Source organism: Phocoena phocoena, chromosome 1, assembly GCF_963924675.1.
Source record: "Phocoena phocoena chromosome 1, mPhoPho1.1, whole genome shotgun sequence".
NCBI lineage: Eukaryota > Metazoa > Chordata > Mammalia > Artiodactyla > Phocoenidae > Phocoena > Phocoena phocoena.
In genome coordinates this window covers 23,180,795-23,199,682 of record NC_089219.1, presented here as the reverse complement: position 1 = coordinate 23,199,682, position 18,888 = coordinate 23,180,795, and the positions used below count along the sequence as shown (strand labels likewise).

Genomic DNA, 18,888 nt, shown 5'->3' with positions numbered 1-18,888 from the left:
AGAACCTCAACAGATTTCTCTTTTTTTTTTGGTATGCGGGCCTCTCACTGCTGTGGCCTCTCCCGTTGCGGAGCACAGGCTCCGGACGCGCAGGCTCAGCGGCCACGGCTCACGGGCCCAGCCACTCTGCGGCATGTGGGATCTTCCCGGACCGGGGCACGAACCCGTGTCCCCTGCATCGGCAGGCGGACTCTCAACCACTGCGCCACCAGGGAAGCCCCATGCCTTTGTTCTTGATGACATCTGTGTAAGAGAATCCAGGGTCCTGAACTGTTTTTCGCCCAAATAGAGCATGGAGGTTTGGTCCAGTCTTGTGCTTGCCTCCCTTTTCCACGGTAGGGCACTGGACACACTGCTGAAAAATCGTCTTGCCCCTCTCCACATCACCCACTTTGAAATTGTTCCTTTGTCATATGTGATACGAAAGTTCCAATACAAGTTGGATGTCCACTTTCTCCGCAACTCTTGAAGTTTACTAAAAATCACTGAATCATATTCTTAAAATGGGTGAATTTTATTATAACTTATATGTCAATAAAACTATTTAAAAGAAACAACTACATGAGAATGCCCCACAGAGCTGGCTAAATGAGGAAGACAATAGGTGATGAACACAGTTCTCTGCCAGCTCCCATTTCCTTCTGAGAAAAGAAGAGGGAGCTGGAGAGTGGTCTTAGTGTTTTGGACCAGTCTTAGCAGGAACAACTCCCACAACTCTTAGAATAAAGGCCCAACTCCATCCTGGCCAGGCCTTGTCCTCTCCAGCATCAGTTCCCAACACTCTTCCATGCCTTATGTCCTCCCCAAATACACTGGCCTTCTTTCAAGACTTAATATTAATGTAGTCCTTCTCACCTCAGGGCCCCTCCATGTGCTATCACCCCTACCAGAAACACATTTCACTTTCTGCCTAGGTACCTTCTACTCAATCTTGAGACCTCAGCTCCATTGTCTCTTCCTTGCGGAAGCCTTCCTTGATTTCCTGAGCTTGGTCAAATTCCTCTATGAATTGGTATCATAGACCCTTTCTCCCTATATAATTTATCCCAGTAGCAACTTTTTATTTATTTGTGATATCATGACTCATGTTAGACCAGTCACCATGAAGATAGGAAACATGTCTAATTTGCTCACCATTGTATCCCAGGGCCCAGAACAGTGCCTGCCACATAGTAGATGCTCAGTTAATTGTTAATGACTTGCTGAAGGTTAAAATTCCAAACTTCTTAAGATCAGGGGGTTGTAGTATTCAAAACTTCTGTCATTTTGAGATATGACAACTCAATACATTATGCAATTATTATGTTCCTGAAACATTCCATATGCCAGAGAGCAAAAAAATCTACAAAAAACTAGTAAAACCTGACCTTGAAGTTTATGGTTTCATCATTTAAGGAGCTTTTTTCTCTTCTCTAGCCAGGCTGAACAAGAAAACAGGAGAGAATGTACAAATTACCAATATCAGAAATGAAAAAATGGTCATCAGTACTGATCCCATGGACATCAAAAAGATACTAAGGGAATAATAAGGGAACAACTTTATGCACACAAATTTGATAACTTAGCTGAAATGGACCAGCTCCTTGAAAGACACAAACTACCAACGCTCACAGAAAGGCAAATAGATAACCTGCATAACCCTTCAGCCATTAAAGAAATCAAATCAATAATTCTTTTAAAGTCTTCCAAAAAAGCAAACAACAGATGGTTTTGCTGGTGAATTCTACCAAACATTTAAAGAAGAAATATTGCCAATTCTCTACAAACTTTTCCAAAAAATAGAAACTGAGGGAACACATCTTAATTCATCCTATGAAGTCAATAGTATCCCAATACCTTAAAAAAAGACATTATAACAAAAGAAAAGTACAGATGAATATCTCTTATGAACAGACACAAAAATTATCAAGAAAGTATTAGCGAATCAAATCTGACAACGTATAACAAGGATGAATATGTCAAACAAGTGGATTTTATTCCAGGTTTATGGGCTAGAAGACTCTGTATTGTCAAGAACTGTTAACATTTGAAAATGCAAGGATAGTTCAACATTTGAAAATCAGTCAGTGTAATCCACCATAGCAAAAGGCTAAAGAAGAAAAATCATATCAATTGATGCAGTAAAAGCATTTAACAACATCTAATACCTATTCATCATCATTCAAATAAAGAACATCTACAAAAAACCTACAGCCAACATCATATCAATACTTAATGGTGAGATTAGGATCAAGAATAAAGTAAGGATATCTTCTTTCTTATCACTCCTATTCAACATCATACTGGAAATCCTAACTAGTGCAATGAGACATGAAAAAAAATTAAAAGCGTATATATCACTGTCTTCATTCATAGTTGGCATGGTTTTTTACAGAAAATCACCAAAATTCTGCAAAAAAAAAAACCTAAAATAAGTATAGCAAGGCCACAGGATACAAGGTTAATATACAAAAGTCTGTTGCTTTTCTACATACCAGCAATGAACAAATGGAATTTGAATTTTTTAAATATCACTTACAATAGCACCAAAAAACCAAAGAACTTAGGTATATATATAACAAAATATGTTCAGGATCTATATACTAAAAAACAGAGATAAAAGAAATTTTTGCAGGTCTAAGTAGAAGAGACAGTCCATATTCATGAACTGAGGTTCAATATTGTTAAGACATCAATTCTTTTCAACTTGACATATAGACTCAATGCAATACCAGTCAAAATCCCAGTAAGTTATTTTGTAGATATCAACAAGCTGATTTATGTGGAAACATAATACTGAAAAAGAACAGAGTTGGAAGACTCACATTATCCAATTTCAAGATTAACTATAAAGCTACAGTTTTCAAGACAATGAAAGTTAGACACTTAGATCAGTGGAACAGAATAGAGAGCCCCAAAATAGACCCACATAAAAATAGTCAACTGGTTTTTTACAAAAGGGCGTGGCAAGTCAATGGAAAAATAATAGTGTTTGCAACAAATGGTGCTGGAATAATTGTATAACTATTTGCAAAAACAAATGAACCCAGGCACAGACCTTAACATCTTTCACAAAAATTAACACAAAATTGATCATAGACCTAAATGTAAAATGCAAACTATAAAATTTCTAGAAGAAAACATAGGAGAAAATCTAGGTGACTTTGGCAGCTGTTCCCCCTGCCATCCCTCAGCTACCCTTCTGTGTATAGTTATGCCCCTTCTGGCTGCCCCACCAGCCTAAGAGATGTTGAAGATAAACACAGCCAGACATTAGTTACAGCAGTGAAAACAGAATTTATTCAATAACTACTGACACTAAGGGCAAGAGCTGAGCTCTACCCCAATCTGTGCAGAGGTGATTGAGTGTTTTAAAGGGAGAATGATGAGGAAGAGAGGCAATGGCAGGGTCTCGAGCAGAGTCAGGAAAGTGAAAAATTACAAAGAGTGGGAAGGAAGATTGGTCCACGTAAAACCCATCTGGGTTTGCTAAGTGGCACTCACTGAGTTAGGCTCCTGCCCTCCCATGAAGGTTGGGAGACAGCAGCCATATCTTCAGGTGTTGGCTGGAAGAAACAAAACTTCTTTGGGCATCCTTGAGCTTCGTCAGGCAGGCTCTTTAAGAGGGGCTAAGGACATCCTAGGGATGTGGCCTTGAGCTGTTAGAAACTGTTAGTGTTTTGTTCAATTCTTTAGAGCTAAGGTTAGGCTTAGTCAAAAGGAGGGTTCAGAGGAACCAGGCTAGTGTCCAATCAAGGAAAGAATTTTTGTCAGAAACCAGGGGCATTTATTCATTGTTTTGTTACATTTCCTGTGGCATCAGCTGCCCAGGTAAGTTCTTCTTAAAAGCCTTCTCTGTAAGAGAGTTGACAGTGTCAGTTTCCCTTGGAACATGGATCTTATTCATCTCTGTCCCCCCACAGTGCCAAGCACAGCACCCAGCTCTTAGCAAGAACATGGGAAAATACTGGTTGAATTGGACAGAACTTGAAACAGAAATTGAGAAGGTTTTTAAGGGTTGCATTGGAGCATAAAAGAAACGGGTTTATAAATCAAAATCATTTTCTGTAGCTCTCTGGAGAGTGTAGCATTTCAAGGAAGGCTCTGGAAATCTTTTTCGTAAAGCGTGGAATTGCTTTCTATTAGAAATAGTTCTTGCTTGTAAGGGTGTTTCACACACACGCATGAGCTTGCGTGCACAAATTATAGAGATAATATATGATTTTTGGTAGAAAGAAAGAGAGGGAGAAGAAGGAGGTAGGTAGGAAGAAAGAAAGGGAAGAAGGGAGGCTGGAGGCCAGGAAGGTAGGGAGGAAGGAATGAATAGACACCTGGATGTATAAGCTTAGAGTTCAGGGAGAGGTCCAGGTTGAGATGTACATTTGGGAGCCATCAGCATATGAATGGCATGTAAAGGCCACAAGTCTGGTGAAGTCCCCAAGGGGGTGAGGGAGGATAAGGAGAAGAGAACCAACGGCAGAACTCTAGAATAACTCAAGGGTTACAGGTTGAGAAGCCAAGAAAGAACGAGCAAAGGAGATGGAGGAGGAGTAACCAGGGAAGCAGGGAAAACCAAGAGAGGGTGGGATCCCAGAGCGGAGAGGAGGGAAGGTTTGAGAGCCATGAGCAACTATTCCAAATACTGATAGGTCAAATGTCATTGAAAGTTGACCATTGGATTTATCGGTGCATAGGTAATTGATGACCTTGACAAGGGCAGTTATGGTGGAGTATGAAGGGATGAAATCCAATTCGAGTGCAGTGAAAAGAAACTAGGAGGAGGGGAATTAAAGATAGTAATAATCGTGACTTTTGTTTTATTGTAAAGGGAAACAAAAGTAGCAGAAGAGGTTGAATATTGACTTGTTTTTATTTGGGGAGGATTAGAGAATTAATGGTGTGTTTGTACACTAATTGGAATGATCCAGAAGAGATGGGGACATTACTGATGTAGGCAAAAAGGGAAGGGATCTCAGGCACAAATGGCTTGGATAAGGGACATAGAGTTCATGTAATGAGAGGGCCTCAATGCATGAGGAATTTTCCTGAGAGTCTCCCACACAGGCACATATCCTTCCAGATACTCACTTATCTGTATACAAACCAAGATGATTAGAATCTTTATAATGCTATTTGTATTTTTCATCAGTCTACTTTCTTTATTCAAAAACACATCATGGGGCTTCCCTGGTGGCGCAGCGGTTGAGAGTCCGCCTGCCGATGCAGGGGACACGGGTTCTTGTCCCGGTCTGGGAAGATCCCGCGTGCCGTGGAGCGGCTAGGCCTGTGAGCCATGGCCGCTGAGCCTGCGAGTCCGGAGCCTGTGCTCTGCAGCGGGAAAGGCCGCAACAGTGAGAGGCCCGCGTACAGCAAAAAACCAAACCAAAACAAAACAAAAACACATCATGGACATTCTCCCAAGTCAGATCATAGAGGCCAAATTCAATCATTTTAATGGCTGCTCCGTACTCAGTGGTATGGATGTGCCATAATTTAAGTAACCAGTCTCCTACTGATAGACATTTAGATTTCTCCAATTTTGCTATTACAAATAACATTGTAGTGAAGGTCCTTACATAGCTTTGTACTCTAGCGTATTTCAGAATGATCAACTCCTAGGAGTTAAACTGCTGAGACAAAGGACATGTGCATTTTGAATTTTATTTTATTTTTTATTTATTTATTTATTTTCTTTTTTTTTTTTGCGGTACGCGGGCCTCTCACTCTTGTGGCCTCTCCCGTTGCGGAGCACAGGCTCCGGACGTGCAGGCTCAGCGGCCATGACTCACGGGCCCAGCCGCTCCGCGGCATGTGGGATCCTCCCAGACCGGGGCACGAACCCATGTTCCCTGCAGTGGCAGGCGGACTCTCAATCACTGCGCCACCAGGGAAGCCCTGCATTTTGAATTTTGATGGACACTACCCAACTGTCTTCCGCTAAGGTTACCCCAGTGAATATCCCACCAGCAGGGTGTAAGAGAGGGAGTGTAACGCCAGGGGGTTGGTCTGAGTTTGGACTTTCCACAGCAGACCTGCTCAAGGTAGTTCAGGCTGAAAGTATGTCTGTGTCAGAACCAGAAGCGATAAACAATTGGCCTCTCATCTTCAGCCTGCAGGAATGTGCTGACCCCAGCTGGTCTGGGGAGCTGGAGAAGCGGAGAATTGGGATGGCGAGAGAGGAGAGAGCAGACAACGCGGGGCCGGAGGGCAGATCTGGGGAGCTGCAGGGAGCCGCGCTCTAGCCTGTTTCCTCAGGCCACTCCTGTGGGGTCCCAGGCAAGTGGCTCAGCCTCTCACTGCCTGACCACAACAAACATGCTTGTGTGGATCCAGGGAGGTAGCAAACATGAAAATGAGATTGTAAATGTTGGGGCAGAGACGGCAGGCTGCCCACCAATAGTCACCCTCCTCTTCTTTCCTCCTGACACGATCCCTATTTTGTCCAGGACAACAATTTCCCCTACTTAAAAACATTACATTTCCCATCCTTCTGCAGGCTGTCACGTGACACAGCTCCCGCCAATGAGATGGGGCAGAGGTGGCTGTGGGGCATTCTGGGAAATTCCCTGGAAGGGCAGGGGCCTCTGGCTTCTCCCAGAGGACCGCCAGCTGCCCAGCCTGAAAGGGGGCCCAGGTGGAGCAGCCACGCTGTGACCCCAAGGGCGTCCGCACACCCTGAGGACACTGAGGGGAGATACAGGAGGAAGCTGGCCAGATGGTATCTTGGAGCTGCTGGGCTTTCACCACCTCCCAGCCCAGTGATTCACTGAGTGAATCCCGCCTCACTGAGTGAGAAAAATAACCCCTGACTTGTCTAGAGCTCCACTGATCAGGTTCCAGTTACTCTCAGGAAGGCCAGTCCCAGCTGTACAAGTGGCAGTGTGTAGGGTGACAGGGTACCAGACTGGACTCCAGGCACACTGGCCCAACCCCCATTACCACTGACCAGCTGTGTGAGGGAGCCTGGAGGGCTGGGCCCCTCTGAGCCCCATTATTTCATCTATAACCAGGGCAACAGTTACAGGGACTCCAGCCTTGCAGGGATCAAGGAGGGTAAGTGACACAAACTCTTTAAAGGCTTCTGTCCTGAGACACAGGGGGTTGGCCCTGACCTCTGACTGCTGGTAGCTGACCTTGGACAACCCCCAACTGCTTTCTGGCCCTCATTTGTTTCATGTTTAACACACCTTGCAAAGTGTGATACTGTTTAAGGGAGAGAGGTTGTCCGTAAATATGTGGCTGGTTGATAGTCCCCATCAGAGGCCACAAGAAGGGCAGCTCAGGGCTCATGCAACCAGCAAGGCCAGCGGGTGGTGGGAAAGCATCGGACTGGGAGCCAGGAGCCCTTCTACCCGGATCGCTCTGCCTGCCTTGGAATGCCCCTCCTCTTCGGGGCCTAAGTTTGCCTCCTATAAAATGCAGGGTTTTGGCTAGATGACCATGAAGAGTCTCACCATTTTTCATACTCTTGGAGTTAATTTTTCTGCTTTCACAGACCTGCAGGGAGGCAAGGTGAGGTGGCAGAGGTTGGGGTCAGCTACCGATCAGGAGTGTGAAACGTGAAGAGCCCCAGGATCCTCTGAGAGAGTCTCCAGCAGGGCGCAGCTGGGTGTATCTACTGAGACACCGGCCCATGCTGGGGGGTTGGGGGCAGGGAGGTGGTGAGGGACCCGTTTTTCCACTCACCCAAGGCAGGATGTACTCTAGCCCATGTAGGCTGACCTGCCTGGTTTGCGTGAGAGCCAGGCTTGCCTTGCACCGCGTGGCCTTGCACCCCTTGCACCGCGTTCACTGTAATTCAGCAGCACCTCTGAGGAGATGGGCACCGGCTGGACCGACCTGTCTGGGAAGACCTGAGTCTTCTACTAATGAACCATGTGACCCTGAGGGAGTCACTTAACGTTTCTGGGTCTGTTGCCTCATCTCTAAACACAAGGATGTCAGACCAGGTGCTTTTGAAGATCCTTCCAACACTAAAATATAGGATTCTGGATTTAGGATAATAGTACTCACACTCTAATTAGACTATTGGGAAGATGAATTAAGAGCAGCCATGCTTCAAGGATATTAGGCTTTTCTCCCACTATTCCTCTTGATTTTATGCATTAGCTATTCTTGCTCTCTACCCTAACCCAGTAGAGGATATCTGTAGGCTGTTGCCATCCAGTATCCTGTCACCCTTTTACTAGTAAAGCTGTAATTTCCCCCAGAATTTCCCCCTCCCCTACTCTCAGCCCATCCCAGGCTTAGGCTGGATCAACCCCACCTCCAGATTGCAGGATCTTTCTTGATTGGATTAAGCCAATCACCACATTCCTTCCCACTGACCCAGATCAGTTCAGGGATAGGTGTGTGACCCTTGGAGCCAATGGGAATCGGCCCAGGACTTTTGATTAGTTGTTGAGGAAGCTCTCTCTTCTCTGCTGGACTCCAGTCTGGATGGAAAACCATCTGGCCTCCAAGAAGTGAGATCTGAGCATGGCCTTGCATGGGGGAGAGACGCTAAAAGATGGAGAACATCCTGGTGGCATCATTTGAGCCCCTGCAACAAAGTGGAACTAAAGGTTCATCCCTGAGCTTGTCAGTGGCATAAAACCAATAAATCCCTTCTGAGCTCAAGCCAGGTTTACGCACTGAGGTTCCTGTCACAGGAGATGAAAGAGCCTAATGGCTGCCTCCCCTCCAGCATCTAAGTCTCCAAGCTGAGACCAGCATAAAACTTTGCCTTGTCAGCCTCTCCCCCAGGGGTGTGAGTCAGGTTCATCTCCCGCTGCCCCTTCTCCCCGTTCTCTTCCCTCCCAAGGAGGAAGCTGCAGAAACCACCCCGTAATGGCATCTCCAAGGGCGAGGGCACATTATCCCCAGATTTTAATGAACCGAGCAGCCTTGTCACTGCCAGACCTGCGTCACGCAGCGACCGTGAGGGCTGCTGACTCACCCTGTGGGTTCCTGGTGCTGACTGGCCTTCTGGCAGGAGGCGGGTTTGAGCTGGGAAGCCACGGGTCATATTTAAGGTGGGGGTTGGACGGGAGCCTTCACATAGAACTCTTTAGAGTCAAGGCTCTGGGAGGGCTCTTAGAAGCGCCTTGTTCTGCAGATGTGCAGAGAGGTCATGTGACTTGCCTCAGGTCACACAGTGATCTGGAGACTGAGTTGGGCCCAGAACCCAGATCTCGCTGTTCTGAGTCCAGTTGCTCCTTTCACTCTGCCATGGCTTCTTCCCAGGATGAGATCTGTTTCCTCCCCGGGTCCTAAGCAGCCCCTCTCGTAGAATCCTTGCTATCTCCCAGAGCCTACACTACACTGAACACCCCCAGTTATTCCATAAGCGGTGCCTGCGTCGGTGGGTACAGAGGGGATATGGATGGGTACCGCAGGGTCTGCTGTACTCAGTCCCAGGGCCTGAGCTGAGCTCTGGGCTCAGGCACTGCCCCTCTTCTCAGATCTTATGCATGCCCTTCTTCACCCCGAGTCAGGATCTCCCCTCACCACCGGCTCCTGGGCCCCACAGCGGGTGGAGCTCCACCTGCCTGCAGGACACACACTTGCTCTGTTTTGTTGCTGGAAGGCCTGGGCTGACCTTGCTGGCCATCTCTAACCTGCCCCAGTTTCTCTAAATGCTGTCTGGCCTCCTATCAGCCATGGCTGGGGCTGCCTCCAAAATGCTGCTGTCTCTTTGAGCAGGAAAGTCTATTGCCCACATCCCTGAGTCTCCATGTCTGGTCGGCCTCCATGTAGACCCACTCTCCCACTGCCCAGTGGTGCCCAGAGCCTCCGCAGACCATCAGTGGCGGGACGGGGAGGGCTGGAGGCCAGGGCTCCCCATCACCACTCACCCAGCTCAGCAAGTCATCTGGCACCCAATTCAAGTCAACAGCCACTTATCTGAGCAGCTACTGTGTGCAGAGAGCGTGCTCAGAGCTTCCCACAGCCCCTCCTGTGACCCCCGCAAGTGCCCTGTGGAGGAGGGTTCATCAGCTCCACCTGCCAAGTGGGGAAACTGAGGACCTGCCCCAAGGTCACCTGCCTAACCCTAAGACACCCTGAAGGGGATGCACACACATTCCCTCCCTCCCACTGCCCCTGCAGGGATGTGGTTTTCTGTAACCTCCAGGTACAACCCACTCTGCAGTCTCCCTTCTTACATCCTTGGCCATTGTTTACCTGGACTCATCCCATGGATCTCGCTGGGTAAATGTCAGAGACTGTCTCCTGGAACCAGAGGCCAGGACCAAGTGACCAGCAGACCCCACAGCCCTGCTCTGGCGAGGGCCTTCTTCAACCACAGTCACCAGGGTGCTGCATCTGCCGACAGTCACAGGAGGGCTTGTTGTCAGAATTGATTTGTGAGGGTTGGAAGGCTTCGGATGAAGATCTCTGCTGTGGGCCCGCTGGACTCAGGTCAAAAATCCAAGGCTATCATCAGCTGTTTGGGTGAAACATGATGACTGTCGTGAAATTTTAATTAAACTCTTACTGGCATGAATAATTGAGCATGACGGTCAGGTGCACTGACTTCCTCAGGCCCGCTCTGGAAGGAGAGCAGGGGCAACCTCGGTGTCAGGTGCAGGGCTCTGGGGGAATCTGCAGATGCCCCAGGTGCTGAGGGGGCAGCGAGCGACAGGACTTTCACCCTCACCGGCCCCAGGAGCTGCCCCCATTATCTCTCACCTCAGGGGAGTCATTTTTCCCTGTTTCCTGCTCTGCTTGGCCCAGCAGGAAGCGGCAGGTGAGAGGAGCAGATGGGAGGAAGAGACGGAAAAGCCAGAGGTGTTGAGGGTTGCGGTCTGGATTGCAGCTGAACCTCAGGTATAAATCGCGATTACCCAGCTTGCTAGCTGTGCTATCTTTAGCAACTCACTGTACCTCTCTGAGCTTCAATTTCCTTATCTGAAAAATAAGGACCGTAACTCCGATCATTTTAGAAATACTGATTCTTTTCTCCTGACCCACTCCTCCCTGCTCAGCCCACAGCCCCGAAGCCCTTCTCCTGCTCCCACACCAGCAACCCTCAGCTGACTAACGTATTGAGATGGACACCTGGTCCACACTGGCCAAGTCAGCAGATCTCCCCTCTTGGGAATCTCAATTTGGAACATGGAGACGGAGTCATTAAACTGTGGCAGCCGGCTGGAAGAGGGGTAGCTCAGGGCAGGTAGGGGCTACCATTTTGGTGTGGCCACAGTGGGTCAGAGTGGGCAGAGGAGGCCCCACCCCCGGCCGTACCACATAAACACACATACTCATGAATGAGTACAAGTGAAAAGTGGGGAAATCTGAGTAAGGTGGGTGGGTTGTATCAATGTCAGTCTCCTGATTGTGATATAGTCCTGCAGTTTTAGAGGATGTTACCATTGGGGGGAACTGGACAAAGGGTACACAAGATCTCTCTCATTCCTTTCTTTTTTTAAAATTCAGCTAAATATCAATTCCCCTACAGGATGATGAATGCTTGCCCAGCTGGGGGCTGTGGTAGGATCCATCTGGCCAGTATCACCTGATAGTGTGGGCAGGGCTCCCGTTAGATCCAGTGAGGAAGGAGCTTACCTGGGTTGCCTTCTGTGGCCAGGTTGGGGCTAATAGAGAAACTGGGCCTGGGTCTCCTTCTTCTGTGGGTAGGTGGGATCTGAGACATCCTGCCGCCGTGTTATTCCTCCAGTCCTGGGGCCCTTAACCCGTCTGCCTTCCTCTGTCCACTTTACAGAGTGCTCCTTTGGTCCTCTTGTCATTTCCAGCAACGATAGTTATGCTTAGTGGGGAAGAACAGGGAAAGACCTCTGTATTATTTCTTATAACTTCACAGGGCTCTTCAATTACCTCCCCCCACAAAAAGGTTAACTTTGGAAACAACCTAAGCGCCCATCATCGGATGAATGGATAAAGAAGATGTGGCACATATACACAATGGAATATTACTCAGCCTTAAAAAGAAATGAAATTGAGCTATTTGTAATGAGATGGATAGACCTAGAGTCTGTCATACAGAGTGAAGTAAGTCAGAAAGAAAAAGACAAATACCGTATGCTAACACATATATATGGAATTTAAGGGAAAAAAATGTCATGAAGAACCTAGGGGTAAGACAGGAATAAAGATGCAGACCTACTGGAGAACGGACTTGAGGATATGGGGAGGGGGAAGGGTGAGTTTTGACAGGGCGAGAGAGTCATGGACATATACACACTAACAAACGTAGTAAGGTAGATAGCTAGGGGGAAGCAGCCGCAAGGCACAGGGATATTAGCTCGGGGCTTTGTGACAGCCTGGAGGGGTGGGATGGGGAGAGTGGGAGGGAGGGAGACGCAAGAGGGAAGACATATGGGAACATATGTATATGTATAGCTGATTCACTTTGTTATAAAGCAGAAACTAACACACCATTGTAAAGCAATTATACCCCAATAAAGATGTTTAAAAAAAAAAAAAAAGAAAAGAAATTATATGCCAGAAAAAATAAATAAATAAATAAGACTAATACCACCAATCTCATTGCATCATTGTGAAAATTAAGTAAATTAGCATATGCAAAGAAGTTAGACCATGCCTGGCATGCAGGGGTACAAGACAGATATTCATTCTTCTCCAAGAATTTAGGAATGTTATGTTTCTAAAGTTTTTTTGAAGTTCAAAATATAATTTTCCCTAAAACTCTGTTATAGACTGGGGTTGGACCAAAAGTCCTAACGGCTTCTACCACTACTAACCATGAAAACAAGGCTTCTTTGGGGAAATGTAGTGCAAACGCCAGACACCAACAACACATTCTCCCTTCCCTGGGCCATTCCCAAGAAATGGGGGAAAAAATTGTATGGGTACCCTAAGCAGAGAGAGCAAAGCAGAGTGAGACCAGGCTCTGTAGACATAAGAAGTCAGAGTCAGGGTCGACGGAGACCAGGAGCATGAATGTGCCTCCGATTCACGTCCCTTTAGAACACGAGTGATACCGCCCACGGTCGGTTGGGGGCTTACTGTGCACCAGGCTGTGTGTACCACCTCATTAATTCTCACCACCACTCTCCAAGGAAGGGACTGTGTTAACCTGTTTCACAGCTGAGGAAACTGACACTGAGAAGTTAAGGAATGGAACTTCCCAAGGTCATAGCTTGTATCTAAATCCCAGACCTGTGGCGACTCCACCCCTGGCCCCTGACCACTGCCCTCACTGCCCCTCTACTCCTGGGTGTCTATTTGTATGGCTTTTAGGGCTCATGTCCTCAACCCCCCTGTGAGGGAAGAGCTGTTTAAATCACTGTCCCCCATCTACAGATGAGGAAACTGAGGCCCAGAGAGGGAAGGCAACTTGCCCAAGGTCACACAGCAGGGAGTTGGGGGATCCCCATGTACCTAACTCCTCCTCTAGGGCTACCTTGCCTACCCCCCCCCCCGCCCTCCCCACAACAATCCTCAGAGGAAAGCATAGACTGAGGCCCCCTTCTCCCTGGGACGGGGGTGTCGTGGGCTCACAGAAAAGCCTCCATTCGCGGTATCTCCTGTCCTGGTGACCAAACCCCTCTTTCTAAGTCTGCACCACATCCACCTTATCCTCCCCTCCCCCAAGCCCATGACACAATAAAGATGTTTAAAAAAATAAAACCAAAAAAAAAATTTAATGACATCAGCTTCCAGCCACTGGGAAATTGTGCCTGACCCTTTTAGTGTTCTACATGTGTTACTTCAGTTTAGTCTCGTAATACTTTAGTGAAGTATAATATAATTGACATAAACTGCATGTATTTAAAACATACAATTTGGTAAGGTTTTTTGTTTTTTTTTTTTCGGTACGGGGGCCTCTCACTGTTGTGGCCTCTCCCGTTGCGGAGCACAGGCTCCGGACGCGCAGGCTCAGCGGCCATGGCTCACGGGCCCAGCCACTCCGCAGCATGTGGGATCTTCCTGGACCGGGGCACGAACCCGTGTCCCCTGCATCGGCAGGCGGACTCTCAACCACTGCGCCACCAGGGAAGCCCAGTAAGTTTTTTTATATACATCCTTGAAACCATCACTGCAATCAAGATAATCAAAGTACCCATCACCCCCAAAAATCTCCATGTGCTCCTTTATAATCCCTCTCTCCTGTCCGTCTCTGCTCTCCCCCGCCCCCATCCCTGGACAGCCATGGATCCGCTTTTTGTCACTATCAATGAATTGGCATTTTCTAGAATTTTATGTAAATAGAATCATACAGCAATGTGATCCTTTATATCTGGCAACAGTGTAATTATTTTGAGATCCACTCATGTTGCATGTATCGATAGTTATTTTATTGCTAAGTAGTATCACATTATATAAATATGCTGAATTTGTCCATCCATTGACCTGTCAATGGACATTTGGGTTGTTTCTAGTTTGAGGCTATTACATTTAAAGTTGCTATGGACTTTCACGTTCCCCTTTGGTGAATAACTGGGAGTGGAAGAGCTAGATCATATGGTAGGTGTTTAACTTTGTAAGAAACTATCGAACTGTTCTCCAAATTGGCTGTATGATTTTACATTCCCACCAGCAATGTATGAGCATTCCAGTTCTTCCATACCCTGGGCAAAACTTGATATGGTCCATCTTTTAAATTTTAGCCATTGTGATACCCCAGGTCTATAGAGGCATTTCACTGTGGTTCTAATTCGTGCTTTCCTAATCACTAGTGATGTTTGGCATCTTTTCATGTGTTATTTATTTGCCATTCACAGATCTTCTTTGATTATGTGCTCAACTCCTTTGTCTACTGTTTATTAGTTGTTTGTTTTGAGGGTTCTTTATATACTCTGGATATAAATCTTTTATCAGATATATGCTTTGCAAATATTTTCTCTGAGTCCATGGCTTGTATTTTAATTCTCTGACTATCTTTCAAAGAGTAAATGTTTTTTTTAACTTTCATTAACTTCAATTTATCAGTGTTTTCTTTTACAGATCATGCTCTTGGTGTCATCTAAGAAAGTTTGCCTAACCCAAGGTCACAAAGATTTTTTCCTCTGTTTTCTTCTAGAAGTTATACCATTTTAGGATGTATATTTAGATCTGTAATCAATTTTAAATTAAGTTTTTGTGTGATGTAAGGTATGAACTGAAGCTCACTTTTTTGCATAGGGACATCCAATAGTGCCAGGACCATTTGATGAAAAAACAATTTCTCTACTGAATTTCCTTTTCACCTTTGGCAAAATTCAGTTGTGCATATATCTATGGATCTCTTTCTGGGCCCTCTATCTTGCTCTATTGATCTTCTGACAAATATGTCAATATGACACTGTTTTGATTCCTTGAGCCTTATAAGTCTTGAAGTTAAGTAGCATTAATCCTCCAAATATATCCTTTTTCACAGTGTTTTGACTATTCTAGGTCTTTTGCATTTCCCTATGAATTTTAAAAACAGCTTGTACATTTCCAAAAAAAACAAATGCCTGTTGGACTTTCAATTGGATTGAGTTGACCAAGAGAACTGACGCATCAATATTAGGTCCCCTGACCTTGAACGGTATATGTCTCTTCATATATTCGGATCCTGTTTAATTTCTCACACCGATGCTTTTTTTTAGTCCAGAGTGTATAGGTCTCATGCATCTTTTTTCAGAGTTATCCCTGAGCATTTAAAAATTTTTGATGCTGTTGTAAATGGTAGTTTTTATTTCAATCTCTAATTGTTCGTTACTAGTAAATATACAGTTGATTTTTCTATATTGACCTTGCATCCTGAAACCTTGCTAAGCTCATTTATTAGTTCTAATAACTTAGATTCCTTTGGGTTTTCTACGTAGCTGATCACGTTGTCTGCAACTAAAGTTTTACTTATTCCCTTCCTGTGTGGATGCATTTCATTTCTTTTTCACACCTCATTGTACTGGCTAGACCCTTAAGTACAGTGTTGAACAGAGCAGATTTTGAAAAAGGACATCCTTCTCTTGTTCCCGATCTTAGCGGTAGAATATTCACTCTTTCACCATTAAGTATGTTAGCTGTTGGCTTTCACAGGTTCTCTTTATCAGTTTGCAAAAGTTCCTTTTTACTCCTAGTTTGCTGAGAATTTTCATAAGGAATATAAATGGCGAATAATGAAATGTTAAAACGTGTAAAAACAGATTGGAAAGTGGCCACCATACTTCTTCTCTGTCTGCATCTGTCTCCTGATCTTTGAAATATGACTTTGCTTCTCTTCCCATCAAGAGATGAGGTCTTTTTCCCCAGCTCTTGAATCTGGGATGGCCCTGTGACTTGCTTTGGCCCATAGAATGTGGTAGAAGTGATGTGCCAGTTCCCAGCTGTCCTAGAATATGCCCAGGGTTGTTGTCTTTTTGTGTTTTTTTAAACTTTTTATTTTATACTGGAATATAGTGGATTAACTATATGTGTGTTAGTTTCAGGTGTACAGCAAAGTGATTCAGTTATACATATACACATACCTATTCTTTTTCAAATCCTTTTCCCATTTTAGGTTGTTACATAATATTGAGCAGGGTTCCCTGTGCTACACAGTAGGTCCTTGTTGGTTATCCTGGTTTTTTTTTTTTTTTTTTTTGGAGTACAATTAGAGGATGGATGTGTGGACACAGAGGGGGAAGGGGAGGGTGGGATGAATTAGGAGATTAGATTTGACATAAATACACTACCATGGGTAAAATAGATAGCTAGTGGGAACCTGCTGTATAGCACAGGGAGCTCAACTCAGTGCTCTGTGATGACACAGATGGGTGGGATGGGGGGTGGGAGGAGAGAGGTCCAAGAGGGAGGGGATATATGTATACATATAGCTGATTCACTTCACTGTACAGCAGAAGCTAACACAACATTGTAAAGGGCTGTTGTTTTTTTAAAATCAGGTATGGTAAGACACGCAGACACAGAAATGATTGTCATTAAGGAAGAAGTTTATCCTCACAGATCCCTAGAAGAGGCAGAGCACACTGCACAGGGCCATCTGGGGAAGCACTAGGGTGGGTTAGGAGGCAGAAGGAGAGTAAGGGAGAGCATGGCCCAGAGTCTTTATTAGGGTTTTTGTGAGAAAGAATGGGTGGGGCAAGGTAGGTATGCTGAGAAACCTTAGGATTGGACAGTCTGAATAATTTTTGCAGACTATGGACTATTGGAGTCACCCCGAGGTGCCTGGTAACTGGCTCTGGGGTCATTTAGGGCAGGGGAAATATTGGCATGGTGTGTGAGAGTTTGATAAAGAAGAAGAGTGTGGTATGGGCTCTGGCTTGTATCTCTAGGTGAGTAACTTCTTTTCCTTCTTTTTTTTTTTTCATGTCTGTCTTTGACCATAGTTTTCTTTTTTTCCTTTTTCTTTAGGGTGCTTACTAGCTGGACTCTGAGTGGTCCCCAGTGGCCTCTGCTGTGAGCGGTGGCCTCCCTTTCTAGGGCATCCCACTCAAGCTCAGAGGGGCTGGGGTTTACATCTGAGACAGCACCAGTGCTATCAGCTTTCTTTTTCAAGTTTTTTTCTTTTGAGTGTGGAATTCCCTGGTACTGACACGCAGTACTTCAGAGAGCCCTTGCACACTGATTAGATGTTTTACATTTTTTTATTAATTGAACCATATCCTCGGGGAGTGAGGGGTCTGAAGGGAACCAGGACTGGGATGTTCCTTTCCTTTCCCCCTTTTTTTTTTGTTTTTTGTTTATTTGTTTGTTTATTTTGCGGTACGCAGGCCTCTCACTGTTGTGGCGTCTCCCTTCGCGGAGCACAGGCTCCGGACGTGCAGGCCCAGCGGCCATGGCTCACGGGCCCAGCCGCTCCGCGGCATGTGGGATCCTCCCGGACCAGGGCACAAACCCATGTCCCCTGCATCGGCGGCAGGTGGACTCTCAACCACTGCGCCACCAGGGAAGCCCTCCTTTCCCCTTTTTTATTAAACATTGAGCCTCTGGTGTCCGGGGGGGGGGGGGGGGGCCCTTCTATATCTCACTGGGTGGGGAAACAAATCGCAACAGCAGCAAGCAGATGACAGCAGAGAAGCTTGCAGCCTGAACCACGAGGATTGCAGGGCATCGCGCTCCCCGGAGGAGGAGGAGAAACTCGCACTGACCCCTCAAATGGGACCCTCGACACATGGCAAAGGTTCAGGTGGCGCACTTCCCGACTACTCTACAGAACAGGCGCAAATGTGACTCCGCAAAGCTCCAAGTGGAAAGGGGAGGTGGTGACCGTCACCAGGAGTATATAACGTCCCAGGTACTAAGCACGTTCATCGAAATGACCCAGATGGCCCCAAGGCTTGTAGGTCCTGCCCAGTCAGCTGGTCAGACTTGTCCCACAGCACCAGAAGTGTGGTCATTCCTTGTCCCCTGCAGAGGGGTCTCTTGGGGAAACTGAAGTACCTAATCACCTCCACACCCCCGGATGCTCTGTCCTGAACACCTGAAACTCTAGACCACCAACAGCTCCGGGAGGACTCAGCTTTTCGAGCTCCACAATTTGCGGTTGGGAGATCACGGCACCACCTGACAGAAACAGCACAATGCCGTCACCATCAAGCAGCATGCGCCCCAACACCTGGCTGTGCCTCTCAGGGCAGTGGCCGCTGTCTGTGGGGTCCGGTTAGTAAGCAGAGGGCAGTCTGAAGACATAGCATCTCCACCTAGTGTCAAACCACCCCGCTTTGCTGTACCAGTTGTGTTAAAATGTACCCAGTGTTGAGCATCTTTTCATGTGCCTGTTGGCTAGTAAAATAGTACAAAAGAATCTCTATACAAAACAGAAACAGACTCACAGGCATAGAAAACAAACTTATGGTTATCAAAGGGGAAAGGGAGGGGGAGGGGATAAATTAGGGGTGTGGGATTAACAGATACAAACTACTATACATAAAATAGACAAGCAACAAGGATCGACTGTATAGCACAGGGAACTACATTCAATATATTATAACAACTTATAATGAAAAATAATCTAATATATATATATATATATATATA

At 46.1% G+C, this 18,888-nt stretch overlaps 1 pseudogene; it reads right to left on the bottom strand.

Annotated features, from left to right (window-relative positions):
- LOC136122898 (cytochrome c-like) overlaps positions 1 to 18,888 on the bottom strand; it is a 33,487-nt pseudogene that overhangs the window by 297 nt on the left and 14,302 nt on the right.